This window comes from Geotrypetes seraphini, chromosome 2 (genome assembly GCF_902459505.1).
Source record: "Geotrypetes seraphini chromosome 2, aGeoSer1.1, whole genome shotgun sequence".
Taxonomy (NCBI): Eukaryota; Metazoa; Chordata; class Amphibia; order Gymnophiona; family Dermophiidae; genus Geotrypetes; species Geotrypetes seraphini.
Genome location: NC_047085.1, coordinates 486,895,150 through 486,912,704, shown reverse-complemented (window position 1 = coordinate 486,912,704; position 17,555 = coordinate 486,895,150). Strand labels below are relative to the sequence as shown.

Sequence of the window (17,555 nt, the reverse complement as noted above, 5' to 3'; positions counted from 1 at the left end):
CTTAGATCTTTGGACCCAACATGGTCTGTGTTTTGGCTTCCACTAGAACACCTTCCTTAGGGGTGGATTTGTCATCCAGTAGATGGCGCTAATATAATGTATACTTCACCCTCCGAATCCAAGGTTTCAGCATCTGCAGATTCGGTTATTCACGATTTTTTTTAAGGGGAGGGAAAAAAGCTTCGTTTCAGACCTTCCCCGCCTCCCTCCTGCCTTCCTCCCGGCATCCCAGCCTTACCTGGTGGTCTAGCGGGCTTTCGGGGCAGAAGAGATCTTCCTACGCTCCTGCCCCGTGCAGATCGCCAATAGGAAATGGCTGCCGTGAGCACCCGTCGTAGTCTCGAGAGAAAGCTACTGGTCCTGCCTCACCCTACAGTCTATTGGTTAGCTAAGGAATGTCTGAGCAGTGAGCTGATAGCAGGAAGCAGAAGAGAGCAGCAGTGTAGGTCAGACAGACTTCCTGCCTTTGGTCTGCTATAGAGTTAATATCTGTTGAAAGTTTGAAAATAGATAATACATGTAGAATCTTAGGTGTAATCCTGGATTCTGGTTTAGAACTAAATTATCAAATGAGAATGCTCTCCAAAAAAATTATTTTTCCGTCTTCGACAACTGAGAGTTATAAGTCACAATCCAGTTTTGAAGTACTTTGTCAATCAATATTACTACTATGGGGTCCTTTTTATCAAGCCGTGCTAGCGGGGTTAGCGAGTCGGACATTTCATCACGCGCTAACCCCCGCGGCCAGCTAAAAAACTAATGTCTGCTCAATGCAGGCATTAGCAGCTAGCTTTGCAGGCGGTTTAATGCGCGGTATTACACGTGTTAAACCCCCTACTGCAGCTTGATAAAAGGATCCCTAGGTTTAGACTACTGCAATTCTATTTCCTGTGGAGCATCTGAAAAGGTTCTTACTAGATTACAGTTTCAAAATACAGCTGCTAGACTAATTTTTTTCAGTTAGAAAATTTGAAAGGGCTTCACCTCTTTTGCGTAAATTGCTTTGGCTTCCAATTAGATACAGGATTAAGTCTAAGATATCATGTTTAGCACATAAGGCTTTATATGGTAATGATCCAAAACCATTAACATCTCTTTTATGAATGCCAGCTAATTTTATTACTACATAGAATAACTATAGCTTTAAACTTCAATTTCCAACTGTTATTAGCATAGTTAGGAAGACTCAACTGGTACAATTATTTTCTTATCAGAAAGTTCAGACGTGGAACAGTCTTCCTTTAGAAATAAGAAGCCTGAATTTGTATATTACTTTTTGTAAAGTTTTAAAGAACTACTTTTTTCGATAAATGTTATTCTTGATATTTTATCTCTTTGTGCAATAATTTTTTAAGTATATGTGCTCCCCTTAATGTAGGATTCTTCTTGTAATTCGCTGTGAGTCTGAATTGGAAAAATAACAGAATATAAGACTACTGATTAAGATTCCAGATTTTACATATATAAAATCCGGACCCAGGCCCTCCCAGTTTCACCCATCCCCGCCCCATTATGCCGACACCACACCCAGGGCCGGATTTAGATGAAAAGAGGCCCTAGGCTATTCCACTTATGAGGCCCTTTCACCTCCCATTTTTAAGTTTGTAAATTACATGAGAGATAATAAAATATATCATTACTGTGATATATATCAATATGTTAAATGAAACATGTTGTTATTGGTACTAACCTTTATAAAAAATGTGACACGGATAATAAATAAAAAAAAGTCGAGAACACTTATTTGGACATTTATTCTCAGCACCATATGTAGTACTTGTAACAATAACTAATCAAACGTAACACACAACATTGCCCCTTCCTATGTCCATTGTGCCCCCAGTGCGTCCTTCCTCACCTCACCCCCCCCCTCCGATGCCCACCTGCCTCCCATCCCCCTTCCATTGAACACCCCACCATGCCATCCTGCCTGCCTGCCTTCCATTAAACCCCCCCACCCCCCTCCGATGCCAGCCTGCCTGCCTCCCATCCCCCTTCCACTGAATCCCCCCCCCCCCCGATGCCAGTCTGGGCCGCCCTGTCCTGACGGATCCACGTTTTGCCTCTCTCCCCGCGGGGCTGAGCTTTGCCCAGCTGTTTTCGGACTGACGTCTTTCCCTCCCCGATCCTCCTCCCAGGGCGAGAAAAAGAAAAGGAGAAGCCGAGTCGGCACCCCATTGCGGCCGGAGCCGGTTCCGATCCCGAAGCATAGAATTTCTCCTTATTTTCGGTTCAGTGTTTTAGTGTTCACTGTTTTTAAAATAGTGTAATTTTAATTTTGCTAACAATTTGAATGTAGGCCCCTCTTGATCTTGAGGCCCTAGGCTGAAGCCTAGTTAGCCTATAGGAAAATCCGGCCCTGACCACACCCCACCCTCACACCTAACCCCACCCCTAACCCCACCCCCCTCAGCCTGCTCATCTCGGTCGGGAGGGCATCCACGCATGTTCAGACGCCCCTCCCGATGCAATCTGCTTTTCAAAATCTGGACAAAGTGCCGGGTTTTGAAAAGCCATCCAGACGCCTGGATATGCCCTCTAAAAAGAGGCCATGTCCAGGTAAATCCGAATATCTGGTAACCCTACTACTGATTAGATTAGAGACGGGGAAGTGCTGAGAGAAGCCCAGGGAAAGGAATGAGGAAGTGATAGAGAAACAAGGAAAGGAGAGTAGACACAGGCAGTGAGAAACTGTGAGAGAAAAAAATGCTGAAGGAAGAGATATGGAATGTGAAGGGGAGAACAGAGCTCAAGCGAATGTAAACTGCAATACAAAGACAAGTGGGTGAGGGATGGCCTGAAGACAGATGAGGACAGGGAGAGGAATTGTGTGGGATTCAAAATGGAAGGGGCTGATAGGGGAGATCGACTGAGAAAAGGGTTCTGAGAAGAGAGATCAGGTTGCAGGGAAGAAGCACTCAGGAGTGAAGAATGACGATGGAAGTGACAGGAGGGGTGAGACTAGGAAGAAAAAAAGAGGGTAAAGGGAACGATATATTGCTTTTTCTGGGTGGATTATACAATCAAAGCAGCTTACATCTTTTAGACAGGTACTTATTTTGTACCTGAGACAATGAAGTGTTAAGGGACTTGCCCAGAGTCACAAGGAGCTGCAGGGGAAATTAAACTCACAACCTCAGGGTGTAGAGACAGCTACTCTAACCACTAGGCCACTCCTCCACTCAAACAAGCAACACCAAGATGACACTATAAGAACTTAGTCAATGGTTCCCAAACATCCATAAATTTCTTATGCTGTTCCTGTTGTACGGCCATTTTAAAAGTATAACAGAGAGATTCCCACCAGAAAGTATAATTTAATCTATCACAATTCTTCCAATTCCTCAAAAATAAGCTGTATGGCAACTCCTGTCATTATAAAGAGAAGTTTATTATTTCAAGCAGATATTTGGCTTTTAGCCCTCTTTTAACGTACCAAAAAGTTGCATTGGAATTTCATTCGGGGAATATATGGAGGGTTTCCTGTAGGTATGTACTTTTTCTGATTATTTGGTGGGGGAGGGGAATAGTTGTACATTAATGTCTATAAGTTTAATGTGCATTTTGTGTAAACTTATGTATATTGAAATTGTTTGTTTGCACTATGGTAGTTTGGAAATTTAATAAAGATTTACAAAAGAAAAGATGACACTATAGGGCTCATTTTCAAAGTACTTCTACGCTGCATGTCTAAGCGTTTTGAAAATGAGCTTCCTTATTACACAATTTTTGTTCCTGGGCAGTAAGTGTAGTTTCCCTAATTGCTCATGCCTAAAAGGTATAGAAAATGTCTGTTATTTCCCTAAAACTTTGCTTTTGTGACCAGGATAGGCAAAGTTTGCAGTTTACCAACGTAAAAACGCTGAATTTTCATCTTTTCATTCTTATGGATCACAATTAACGTGTGTTTATATTAAAGTTATACAAAGATGACCACAGAAGATTTAGAATGGAGTAGTTTAATGAGATTTGCGATTATATTGTCAGTCACTTTCACTAATCAGCCTCCAGATAGTTTCACATCATGTTCTCGTTATATTGTCCTTTGTAGCGGCATTTGAAGTCCAGTATATCCTGATAGAAGCGCTTACCTTGTTCCTCTGAGTATACGCCCATATTCTCCTTGACTGTCTCAAGATGAGCACCAAAGACATGGACTTTGAGAGACATCCTACAACCAATTGTACTGTAATTCTTCACCAGATTCTCAACCATGTTGTTTTTGGTCTTGTGATCGTCCAGGAAGCCCCGAATCTCTGCGTCAAAGCTGTTCCATGCTGCTTCATTAAGGCACTTTAAATTTCAGTGGCTCTTTTACTAAAGCATATTAAGCCCTAATGCATGTCTAGTGCTTGACAAAAGGCTTGTTGCATATCAAGGGCCAAATTCTATATATGTCACGTAAAAAAAAAAAAAAAAAAAATCAGCAGTAAAAAGGATGGCACTTACCATGATTCTATAGAATCACGCGTGGAGGGGCATTTTCGATAGGACGTCTTAAGTCACAGTTTGGACGTTTTGAGAAGGACATCCAGAAATTCAGTAGTAAAAATGTCCATTCTCAAAACTGCCACATGTCTATTTTTTAAATAAACTATCTAGACATTTTAACTCTTAGTATGTCTATTATTTTTTGACATTCCCAAATTTAAAGACGTCCACATGAAAAACACATAAAAGCAAGCTGTTCGGATGTGGTACCCAATTGTCCTTCCCCATCAGAACAGCTTGCCATCAGCTGACTGCGGCAGGGGAATCCCCATCAGCGGAGCCGGTTTTGGGGATTTCTGCTGGTTCCAACTGGGAGATTCCTCTCTCCCTCCCTCCATCACAGTCACTGATCCTCCCAACCTCCTCCACTGAGAGCTCCCACACTATACAACCTCCCCTCCTGAAATCCCCCCACACCCTCTGTACTTTTGATACAAAAAGCAGCAGGAGGGATGTCCATTCCCTCATGCCACTGGGCCCCATCGAACCCTGACACCCCCCCCAAACTATGGCACCCCCCAAACTCATAACATCCCACTTTGACACCCCCCCAAATCCGTGGTACTCTACTATGACACCCCCCCCCCCAAACCCATGGCACCCCACGGGTACTCAGCAGTAATTTTTACTGGACTGAGCATGGAATACAGGAAGATACAGGATTGCAGATGACCAAACTGTTATCAGTGTGGCTCCCAGTGCTGCTCCTTATGACCCTGGGCAAGTCACTTAATCCTCCACTGCTTTGAATGGCAGTATATAAGTCCCCATTCCCTTGACGCATCCCGGAGACAGAGAGCCCTGATAATGTAGTCTCAGTGGAAAACAGAACAAATGATGAATTGGGCAGCAGCACTACCTCTCCCCACATCGCTAAAGTAGTGCAATCAAAGCATGCATGTGTGTGTTCTGCAGTAGTTATATTAGGGTTCTGTATGGTTCAATCTGTTTTGCCTGCTGGTATATTTATTGCCCTACTTTATGAAACCACCGGTTTTCAACAGAATCATAGATATTATTTATCCTGGCCAGTTCCATCTGGACAAACTAGCGCATGACACAAATCTGTTCCCAGCCGATGCCTGGAAACATCAATCTTCATTCAAGCCTGGTGGGAATCCTAGGTTTCAATTTCTCATGCTCTGGGGTTGTTTTTTTTCCCCTGCCACCACGAACGGTGTTTACTGTGCTCATTTTGTAGCTTTGAGATGCCTTGGTGACCAAAGCAGAGCATGTGGTACAAAATCAGTCTCCCTCCAATGCTCTCTGGAAGCAATATGCTCAGACAGCACCAGCAATGCCATTTAAGGAGGGAATATGGTAGGAAGTGGGAAAGACTGGCATAGAAGTTAGAGCAACAGTCTGCAAAACAGATATCAAATTCCACCTTTCCCAGTAGCACTCTGTAAACAAGTCACTGTTTCATTAGCTCAGACCCTTATGCAGGAACAATAGGCGCCAGCTCTGTGGGTGCTCAAGCACCCCCAATATTTTAGGGACATCACGTGACCGCACATGCACTTGTTGCTTTAGGGGGGGGGCATCCCGAAGACTGGCATGCTTCTCCCTTATCTTCACCCTCATCTGGTGTCCCCCCGGCCTTCTCAGCCTGCCTTTAAAAAGTAATTACGGCCTGCACAGGATCGCCAACACTGCTGCAATTCTAACAGCCTGCCCATGGCCTCCGCTGCACGTTCCCTCTGCCACAGGCCGGCCCAGACCAAAACAGGATGTCACAATCAACACTAAACCAGTTTTAACCGGTTTAGCGTTGAAGTATTTTAAGCTGCCAATGCACATAATGCCCCTGTGCAGTCTTTTCCATGCTTCGTAGCATTTACCGATAATACTATGTAAATGTAGTACAGCAAGCTCACTTAATATTAAAATGAGCACGCTGGATGAAGCCCAGATATTGCCTGGTGATGAGCGAAATGAAGCGCTGACCTTTAACGGTCCAGAATTACCAGCAGGTCTGGTGGTGCCGGTACTGTATTAACAGTAAGAACATAAGATTTGCTGCTGCTGGATCAGACCAGTGGTCCATTGTGCCCAGCAGTCGTGCTCACGCGGCGGCCCTTAGGTCAAAGACCAGTGCCCTATTTGAGCATAGCCTTACCTGCGTATGTTCTGGTCCAGCAGGAACTTATCCAACCTTTTCTTGAATCCCTGAAGGATACTTTCCCCTATAACAGCCCCTGGAAGAGCGTTCCAGATTTCTACCACTCTCTGGGTGAAGAACTTCCTTACGTTTGTACGGAATCTATTCCCTTTAAACTTTAGCGAGTGCTCTCTCGTTTTCTTCACCTTGGAGAGGGTGAGCAATCTCTCTTTCTCTACTTAGTCAATTCCCTTCAATATCTTGAATGTTTTGATCATGTCCCCTCTCAGTCTCCTTACTGGTCTCAGACGTGTGTGTTAAAGGCATGTCTCATGCGTGTGCGTCAACATGCACACTGATTGCATGAGAGATGAGAATATATTTATCATACTTGATGAAGGGTACAATTTAAGTGTGCCTTAAAAGTGTGTCTATTAAAAGCATAAGCCAGCAGGTCTGGGGCTGCCGATTGCAAGAGAGGTGGAGGTTCAAAAAAAATACAGGGGCAACATATATGTCGTGCAGAAGCAGTGTAGAAAAAAAAATTTGCATCTCCACAGTTTGCTGGTAGTTCTCCCTTCCTCTCCTCCAGCTATGGCATCGACACAATAAAGCACGCCTATGATTCACGCTCATGCGTGCCTATGATGTAGCATTTCCTGGCGCATGCACTCATTTAAGCCTCTTTCCGTGGACTATTCTGCGCATACGTCAGTCGCTTTCTCCAGTGACTGACTGGATGGAATTTCCGCGGACCTCTGCAGAGCTCATTTGCGTGCAATGATTTTTGCAGCATTGCTCGTCTTTTTCAAATTGGAAATGTTACCGACATTACAACAACCCACAGGTAAGTTTAGAACATCAGGGCCTAAATCTTTCCACACTCCAGTTAGGGGTTTTGCTGCTTTGGAGTCTTGAAGTCCTGCCCGCTGAAAAACTCATTTAGAAACATGACGGCAGCTAAAGGCCTAATGGCCCAACCAGTCTGCCCTTCCCCACCATCCATTGTCTTCTCTTCTCCCTAAGAACATAAGAATTGCCGCTGCTGGGTCAGACCAGTGGTCCATCGTGCCCAGCAGTCCGCTCACGCGGCGGCCCTCTGGTCAGAGACCAGCGCCATGAGACTAGCCCTACCTGCGTACATTCCGGTTCAGCAGGAACTTGTCGAGCTTGATCTTGAATCCCTGGAGGGTGTTTTCCCCTATGACAGAGATCCCACATGCCTGTCCCACGCTATCTTGAATTCAGTTACAGCCTTTTGTCTCCGCCACCTCCACCAGGAGACCATTGTGATGTCAAGTGCTTGTGTGCGACGCCATCGCGTCACACCAGCGCATGTGTGTGATGTATTGCATCACGCCAGTACATGAGCGAATGCCGTCCAACATCGCTCGCTGCTCATGGCAAGGCCAAGTGGTCCATCCAGTCAGCCCATCCACAGCATCAACTATTTCCTCCTCTCCCTATAGGCTCTTTGTTTGTTTGCGAGGTCAAAGAGCATTATTGTTATAAGCTAAAGCTCTTAGCATTTGCATTGTGAGGTCACAGAATTATAATGGCAACTAAAGGCCAAATGGCCCATCCTGTCTGCCCATCCGCAGCATCCACTATCTTCTCCTCTCCCTAAGATATTCCAGGTGCCGGAACCACGCTTTCTTGAATTCAGATACAGTCTTCATATCCACCACTTCCATAAGTTGAGGGGGGTGGGGCATGGGGGGGGGGCTTGGCTGGTCAGAATGAGGAAGGTCCGGGGGCAGGGCCATGGGTTCGGATTTTCCATTTGGAAAATCTGGTAACCCTAATTCCACACATCTACCACCCTTTCTGTAAGATACAACTTGGCGTGCGCACCAATGAATAGCATAAAATATTCACACGTGCCCATCTTAAGCCCACCCATTTTAAACAGCATTTCTCTAGGGCCTATTGTAATTCACGCCTGGCCATGTCTGCTGCTGTTCTTTCTGCAGTTCGCGACAGTTTGTAGAAAAAAAAAGTAACTGCAGTACTTTACCTCTGAAAAATGTCTGACTTCCATTCCTTCCCCTTCAGTAGCTCCCTGTCAGTGCTTTGAGCCATCTGCACTGGCAGCCTTTGGCGGTTACATCACTGCGAACTTACCAAGGACCAAGCCTGACGGAGCTTGAGGAACCAGCCAGTGTCTTATGACTGAACTGCAAGGTTAGATAAGCACCTTATTTCCAAGGCTAATTCTTGCTTAATCTATGATGGAGGGAAGGGAGAAATAGCCCCCCTCCAAAGCCTTCCCTTTCCTTTTGTCTCTTGAAAACTAGCTAATACAAATTTTGCACAGTTCTGCACTGTAAATATGGCAAGACAATGCACCATTTACCAAGGTACAGTGTCTTAGTCTCTCATGATTCCGTAGGGAAAAGTGGCAAACTCCAGTCTCTGTTGTATAGTTCCTGCCAAAGGGACTGAGGGCCAGATTCAAGGAGAAGAAACTGTGTTGTCATGAACATCTCTCCCCCTCCTTACCCTGCACCAGTCCAAGATTGCCCGTCAGTAAAAGGCAGCAGTAGCACAGCACCTTATGTCACTCCTTCCTCTGCTGCCCAAGCCAAAAGTATCATGCTTTGTCCTGAATCCAAGTCATATTCCAACCTGGTCAAAGCCAACTTCAGTTCTCCAAGTACACAGATCAAATGTGCACGTGTTTGTGCTAGGTAGGGGTGATCACAGAAATCCATGTCCAGGGAAAGTAGCCGAGGCAGTTCTGTTTTTTAACAAATTAAGGGCCAGATTCAGTAAATGGCACTCAAACACCAGCTCCAAAAATATCAACACTCAATGCAATTCTATACTGGATGAGGGGTATCTCTTTCATTTGAGAGGAAGCTCTGGAATGAGAGGGCATAGGGGGAAGTTAAGAGGCGATAGGCTCAGGAATAATCTAAGGAAATGCTTCTTTACAGAAAGGGTGGTAGATGCATGGAATAGTCCCCAGATGAACATTCTCATGTTCTTAAAGGTTAGGACAAATTCCTGGAGGAAAAGTCCATAGTCTGTTATTAAGACATGGGGGAAACATAGAAAAATAGAAATAGACGTCAGATAAGGGCCACGGCCCCTCTAGTCTGCCCACCGCAATGACCCTTCCCCACCTAACTCAGTGAATAGATCCCACGTGTCTATCCCATTTGGCCTTAAAATCAGGCACGCTGCTGGCCTCAGTGAACTGAAGTGGAAGATTATTCCAGCGGTCAACCACTCTTTCAGTGAAAAATAATTTCCTGGTGTCACTGTGCAGTTTCCCTCCCCTGATTTTCCACGGGTGCCCCCTGGTTGCCGTGGGACCCTTGAGAAGGAAGATATCCTCTTCCACTTCGATGCAACTCGTGAGATACTTGAACGTCTCGATCATGTCTCCCCTCTCTCTGCGTTCCTCGGGTGAGTAGAGCTGTAACTTATCCAGCCTTTCCTCGTACGGGAGATCCTTGAGACCCGCGACCATCCGGGTGGCCATTCTCTGGACCGACTCTAGTCTCAGCACATCTTTTCGGTAATGCGGCCTCCAAAATTGCACACAGTATTCCAGGTGTGGTCTCACCATGGATCTATATACAATGGCATAATGACTTCAGGCTTACGGCTGACGAAACTCCTGCGTATTCAACCTATGATTTGCCTTGCTTTGGAGGAAGCTTGCTCCACTTGATTGGCAGCCTTCATGTCCTCACTGACGATCACCCCTAGGTCACGTTCTGCTTCAGTTCTTGTTAGGATCTCGCCATTTAGGGTGTAAGTCTTGCATGGATTTTGGCTGCCCAGGTGCATGACTTTGCATTTTTTGGCATTGAAGCTGAGTTGCCAGGACCTAGACCAGCGCTCCAGTAGTAGTAGGTCGTGCATCATGTTGTCGGGCATTGAATTTTTGTCTGTTGTACTCTTGGCCACTACATTGCTTAGTTTGGCGTCATCAGCGAATAATGTTATTTTACCTCGGAGCCCTTCTGCCAAGTCTCTTATGTAGATGTTGAACAGGATCGGGCCCAGGACAGAGCCCTGTGGCACTCCACTGATCACCTCCGTCGTTTCGGAGGGGGTGCCATTCACCACTACCCTCTGAAGCCTACCCTCAAGCCAGTTCCCAATCCATTTCGTCAACGTGTCGCCCAATCCTATAGAACTCATCTTGCTCAGCAACCTGCAGTGTGGTACGCTATCGAATGCTTTGCTGAAGTCCAGGTATACGATGTCCAGGGACTCCCCAACATCCAGCTTTCTCGTCACCCAGTCAAAGAAGCCGATCAGGTTGGATTGGCAGGATCTCCCCTTAGTAAATCCATGTTGACGGGGATCCCGTAGATTCTCCTCGTTCAGGATCGTAGCCAATTGGCGTTTGATTAGAGTTTCCATTAGTTTGCTCACTGTTGATGTGAGACTCACCGGTCTGTAGTTTGCTGTCTCCATCTTGGAGCCTTTCTTATGAAGTGGAATGACGTTAGCCATTTTCCAGTCCAACGGAACGTTACCTGTACTAAGGGAGAGATTGAAGAGCGCGGATAGCGGTTCCGCCAAGACATCACACAACTCCCTGAGCACCCTGGGGTGTAGGTTGTCAGGCCCCATTGCCTTGTTAACCTTGAGCTTTGACAGCTCGCAGTAGACACTGCTGGGCGTAAACTCGAAATTACTAAACGGATCAGCTGAGTCAACCCTTGTTTGCAGCTGAGGACCAAGTCCCGGTGCCTCGCGGGTGAAGACTAAGCAGAAGTATTCATTTAACAGTTGGGCTTTTTCCAAGTCCGTTTCTGCATAGTCTCCCTCTGGTTTCCTGAGGCGTACTATCCCACCTGAGTTCTTGTTCCTGTTACTGATATACCTGAAAAAGGATTTATCTCCTTTCTTTATGTTCCTTGCTAAAGACTCCTCCATGTGGAATTTGGCCTCCCTAACTGCTGTTTTGACTGCTTTTGACTTGGCCAGATAGATTTCCCTGGAGTCCTGTTTCCCTGATTGTTTGTAAGAGATGAATGCTTTTTTCTTCTCCTTGATGAGGTCCGAGATCTCCGCAGAGAACCACTGTGGCTTGTTGTTCCTACTCCGTTTACTTACCGATTTAACATAGAGGTTTGTTGCTTCCTGTATGGTGGCTTTCATAGTTGACCACATTTCTTCCATGTTATCGGTTTCTGCTTGGCTTTGTAGCGCCTGGTGAACGAAGTTCTCCATGTCTTTGAAGTTTGTGTCCTTGAATTTAAGGACCTTGGTCAGTGTGGTAGATTTAGTAAAACTTTTCCTGAGATTGAACCATACCATGTTGTGGTCGCTGGAGGCCAATGTGTCGCCCACCGAGACCTCTGTGACACTTTCTCCATTGGTAAGTATCAGGTCTAGGATTGCCTGATCCCTTGTTGGTTCCAACACCAGTTGCCTTAGTCTTGCTCCCTTCAAGGAGTTTAATAGCCTCCTGCTGCTGCCTGAAGCAGAGGAAAGCGTGACCCAATCCACATCAGGCATGTTGAAGTCACCTAACAATACTGTGTCCCCACGCAAGGTGATATTCTCTATATCTCCGATTAATTCCATATCTTTGTCATCCTGTTGTCTTGGGGGTCTGTATACTACGCCAAGATACAGGCATTTGTCCTTCCCTCTGGCCAAATTTACCCAAAGGGATTCCCCAGTGTACCGTACATCTGTGATTCTGGTGACTTTAATGTCATCTTTAGTATATAATGCTACACTTCCTCCCATTTTGCCCTCCCTGTCCCGGCGAAGCAAGTTGTAACCCGGTATGACCATGTCCCACCCGTGGGAGTCTGTGAGCCAGGTCTCAGATATCGCCATCACATCCAAGTCGGCATTTGTCATTTCTGTTTCCAGTTCCAGGATCTTGTTTCCCAGACTGTGGGCGTTGACGAACATAGCCCTCCATGTTGTATGTTTGTTACGTCTCAGTGGGGACATTCCTGCTATAGCACCTAGGCCACTTTTAGCATTATTTGCATGTCTCGTACTCTTCCTAGACCCAGAGCTGCAACGTGCACCTTTCCCGGACTCCCCATACCCAGAACTACAGTTTATGCCTAACCCAGACTCAGAATTGTGTGTACCCTGCTTGCCCTGGATTGGTAGCATGAAATGTTGCTACTCTTTGGGTTTTGGCCAAGTACTAGTGACCTGGATTGGCCACTGTGAGAACGGGCTATTGGGATTGATGGACCATTGGTCGGATCCAGTAAGGCTATTCTTATGTTTTTATGGAGGTGGTGGAGATGAAGACTGTATCTGAATTCAAGAAAGTGTGGGTCAGGCACCTGGAATCTCTTAGGGAGAGGAAAAGATAGTGGATGCTGCGGATGGGCAGACAGGATGGGCCATTTGGCCTTTAGCTGCCATAAAGCTCTATGACCTCACAATGCAAATGTTAAGAGCCTTAGCTTATAACAATATGTTCTATGACCTCACAATGCAGGTGTAAAGAGCCTTAGCCTATAGAAGTGTATCGCAAACTGTGTGCCTCCTGAGATTTCTGGTGTGCCGCAACACACTGGTGAGGAGGAGAGTCGTCCATGCTGGCTGCCTGCCTACAGGACTTGCCTCTCGCGGCAAAAGGCATGTCCTGTAGGAAGTCAGCCAGCCTGGATGACTCTCCTTCTGGCCGGTGTCTCTCCTCTTCTCCCTGCACCTCCTGGATCCCTCTAATGGCAGGTTTGTGGCAAGACGGGCCTCCGCGCATGCGTGGACGTTGACGCGATGACATCACACATGCATGTGACGTGATCGCATCAACTTCTGGGTGCCTTCCGGCCAGGGACCTATAGGGAGAAGAGGCGATAGTGGATGCTGCGGATGGGGAGATTGGATGGACCACTTGGCCTTTATCTGCCATTATGTTTCTAATCAAAGATGAGTGTACATTACAGAATTAGCACTGAGTGCCAATTTCAATGCCCAAATTTGGGCCCACATCCCAGGTATTTTAGGAACGTCCCTGATCCTCCCAAGTATCTCCCATGGGATTTCGATGCACATTGTTGTAGAATAGCCCATAGCAAGATATGCACCCAAATCCAAATTGGTGCCAAATAGAGGGGGCCCATTCATCAAAGGGAGCTAACTGATTTAGCACGCGCTAATCAATTTAGTGCGTGCTAATAATTAGCATGCTCTGAATACTAAGACATCCATTGTAGTTCTATGGTTACCTTAGCATTTAGTGTATTCTAATTGTTAGCATGCTAAATGTTAGTGCACGCTAAATCGGTTAGCGTCCCTTGAATCCCCCCACTAATTAGCTCCTTAGCCAATTTGGCTAGGCACACATCTTGGATCAGCACCCAGTTTGGAGCACCTTAAGGGGGTTAAATGCAAAGTTCCAATTTTCTAATTGAGCTCAAGATTAGTAAAACTACAACTCCCAGCATGCAATGTGCTACTAGCAGGACTGAATCGTTTGTTTTCCCCCCATGGACACAAAGCTATTTTATCACCCTAATATTATGGTCATAAGAGGTTTGCCCACTCCTATTTGGTTCCAAGACACAAAAGTCCATGAATAGTCTTCTTATTCTTGTTGTTTCCTATAATACTCTAATAGATATTCTCTAAATGATAAATCAGGGGAGGTTTTCATTCCCAAAACTGGAATACAGTGAACTAGCAAGCCTTGCATAAGTTCTCTTAATATCTCTGCCAAGTATTACATACGGATGAGCCGAGACAACTACTCGTTGGGACTCAGATAAGTCTATCTTATAGACCGAATGAATTGTGATTTGACCTGAATTGTGATCCCTTTTTGGGGGGACATTGAATTGAATTGAATTCTTCTGAATGAATTGGGATTTGAATTGGGATAACCACCTGTTGGAATTCAGATAAAGTTACTCACCGAATCATTGAGCGTTTTAGTGCGCGCTAAATCAACGCATGCGCTAACCGCTAACACGCCGATAGGATAACATGCACGCGTTAGCATTTAGCGTGTGTTTAGCGCCCTACAAAGCTTAGCGCACCTTTGTAAAAGACGGGGTTTGTCCCAACTGGCAGCCTGATATGAAAGCATACACGTTTGTGAAACCTTTTGAACGTACAACCCTTCACCGATGGGGGGAAAAAAAAAAAAAAAAAGCATGAGCTTTACGTGAATGTTTTTGAGTAGCAAAAGAAAATGAATTAATCAAATATTCAGTTGAACAGCACATTATACATGTTATCGTCATTACAGCAAATTTCTATTACATTTACTGTCTAATAAAATAAAAATTGGTTTAAATTGGTTTTTAATCACACTGTTCAATTAACAGCACTGATTGAACCATTAAAAAATTAAGGTAGGCACCTAGGCTCTCTTTTACTAAGGTGCGCTAAGCGATTCTCGTGCGCTAAACGCTGGACGTGTTAGCATTTAGCGTGCACTAATTCAATTAGCGCGCACTCATTCGATTAGCGCACCTTAGTAAAAGAGGGGGATAGATCAGCTAGATGCACCGATCTAGGCGCTAAATGCTGGACGCGTTAGCATTTAGCGTGCACTAATTCAATTAGCGCACGCTCATTCGATTAGCGCACCTTAGTAAAAGAGGGGGATAGATCAGCTAGATGCACCGATCTAGGCGCTAAATGCTGGACGCGTTAGCATTTAGCGTGCACTAATTCAATTAGCGCGCGCTCATTCGATTAGCGCACCTTAGTAAAAGAGGGGGATAGATCAGCTAGATGCACCGATCTAGGCGCTAAATGCTGGACGCGTTAGCATTTAGCGTGCACTAATTCAATTAGCGCACGCTCATTCGATTAGCGCACCTTAGTAAAAGAGGGGGATAGATCAGCTAGATGCACCGATCTAGGCGCTAAATGCTGGACGCGTTAGCATTTAGCGTGCACTAATTCAATTAGCGCGCGCTCATTCGATTAGCGCACCTTAGTAAAAGAGGGGGATAGATCAGCTAGATGCACCGATCTAGGCGCTAAATGCTGGACGCGTTAGCATTTAGCGTGCACTAATTCAATTAGCGCGCGCTCATTCGATTAGCGCACCTTAGTAAAAGAGGGGGATAGATCAGCTAGATGCACCGATCTAGGCGCTAAATGCTGGACGCGTTAGCATTTAGCGTGCACTAATTCAATTAGCGCGCGCTCATTCGATTAGCGCACCTTAGTAAAAGAGGGGGATAGATCAGCTAGATGCACCGATCTAGGCACCTAACTGAAGGCAACTTTTATAGAATCAGGCCCTTTGTCCTCATGGGAGTAAAGCTCCTGCAGGCACACATTTTCAAGAGTATACACTATCCCCTGGATAAAGATGGCCAAAGTTGGGCACGGAGCCCAGATGAGTACGTCAACTAGTCAATCGGCTGCTAATAATCTAATCTAATGCAAGATTTATAAATCGCACTAGTGCCAAGGCGATTTACATCAAAAGAAGCCACACACAATCTGTGCGAAAATACAAAAGTGAATCAGAACATACTGTATAAAATCAAGGGAGAATAAAATTCTAAGCAATAGTTTTCAGCTTTTTTAACGGTCCTTTATTTGTACAGGTAAATTATTCCAGACAGTAATGACAACATGAATAAATGAGGAGTTAAACTGGTGTTTAAACCGTACTCCTCCAGTTTGTAGTACATGCAATAAGAGTGTACCACTTAACCTACTAGAAAAGTAATATAACTGACAGGAAGCCAAAAACAATTTGTCAGAAGGCTCAGTTTGTAAACTATGAGTATGGCACAGTGGTTAAAGCTACAGCCTCAGCACCCTGAGGTTACATGTTCAAACCCACACTGCTCCTTGTGACCCTGCCAGGACACACAAGGAAACATGCTTGAGCACCTGAATAAATTCATATAAACCGTTCTGAGCTCCCCTGGGAGAACGGTATAGAAAACTGAATGAATAAACAGTGTGAAAAGCTTCAGCCTCTGATAACCAGAGCTGGTATTGTGACATCATAATGCCTCATTCCACCAATGCCTAAGAGCCAACCTCATCAGTGATGTCACAATGACTTGATTGACCTGTACTAGGCTCACTTCTACTACATTTTGATTTCTAGAGTGGTGCAGTGGTTAAAGCTACAGCCTCAGCACCCTGAGGTTGTGGGTTCAAACCCACGCTGCTCCTAGTGACCTTGGGCAAGTCACTTAATCCCTCCATTGCCCTAGGTATATTAGATGGATTGTGAGCCCGCCAGGACAGACAGAAACATGCTTGAGCACATGAATAAATTCATGTAAACCATTCTGAGCTCCCCTGGGAGAACAGTAAAGAAACCTGAATAAATAAACTTGATTCTCTTCTTACATAGTAACATAGTAGATGACGGCAGATAAAGACCCGAATGGTCCATCCAGTCTGCCCAATCTGATTCAATTTAAATTATTATTATTTTTTTTTCTTCTTAGCTATTTCTGGGCGAGAATCCAAAGCTTTACCCGGTACTGTGCTTGGGTTCCAACTGCCGAAATCTCTGTTAAGACTTACTCCAGCCCATCTACACCCTCCCCGCCTTTGAAGCCCTCCCCTGCCCATCCTCCTCCAAACGGCCATGCACAGACACAGACCGTACAAGTCTGCCCTTGATAGCCAATTAAGTCTATTGTATACTGCAGAAACACTGCCATATCACTAGACCAAAATTTAACCTCACTGCAGTGTTTTGAATCAATTGTAATTTTTTTTTTTAGCCAGCTTCAAATTTAGAATCAAGTACAGAGAATCAAGTTGAAGTAACACTGACATTTGCACTAACGGGCAAATTCTATAAATGATGTCTTGATTGTAGGCAGCAATAGGTGTCCTACCGCTGTCTAACCAGCCAATCGGGATGCATGCTTTCTAAAAAAATATTTTTAAAAAATCATGAGGCAGGCGCCTACGTTCCAATCTTTCCGTAAATCTTTAAAAACTTTCCTATTTGCTAAACATTTTGAAAACTAATCCTCTTGTATTTTAGCTTATCTTTTAATTTATTGTTAACCGC

The 17,555-nt window shown here is 45.0% G+C and overlaps 1 protein-coding gene across 2 annotated transcripts in view; it reads right to left on the bottom strand.

The window, feature by feature from the left end:
* Positions 1-17,555, bottom strand: part of WNT9A (Wnt family member 9A) — a 264,497-nt gene that overhangs the window by 197,660 nt on the left and 49,282 nt on the right. The gene's annotated exons all lie outside the window — the stretch shown is intronic.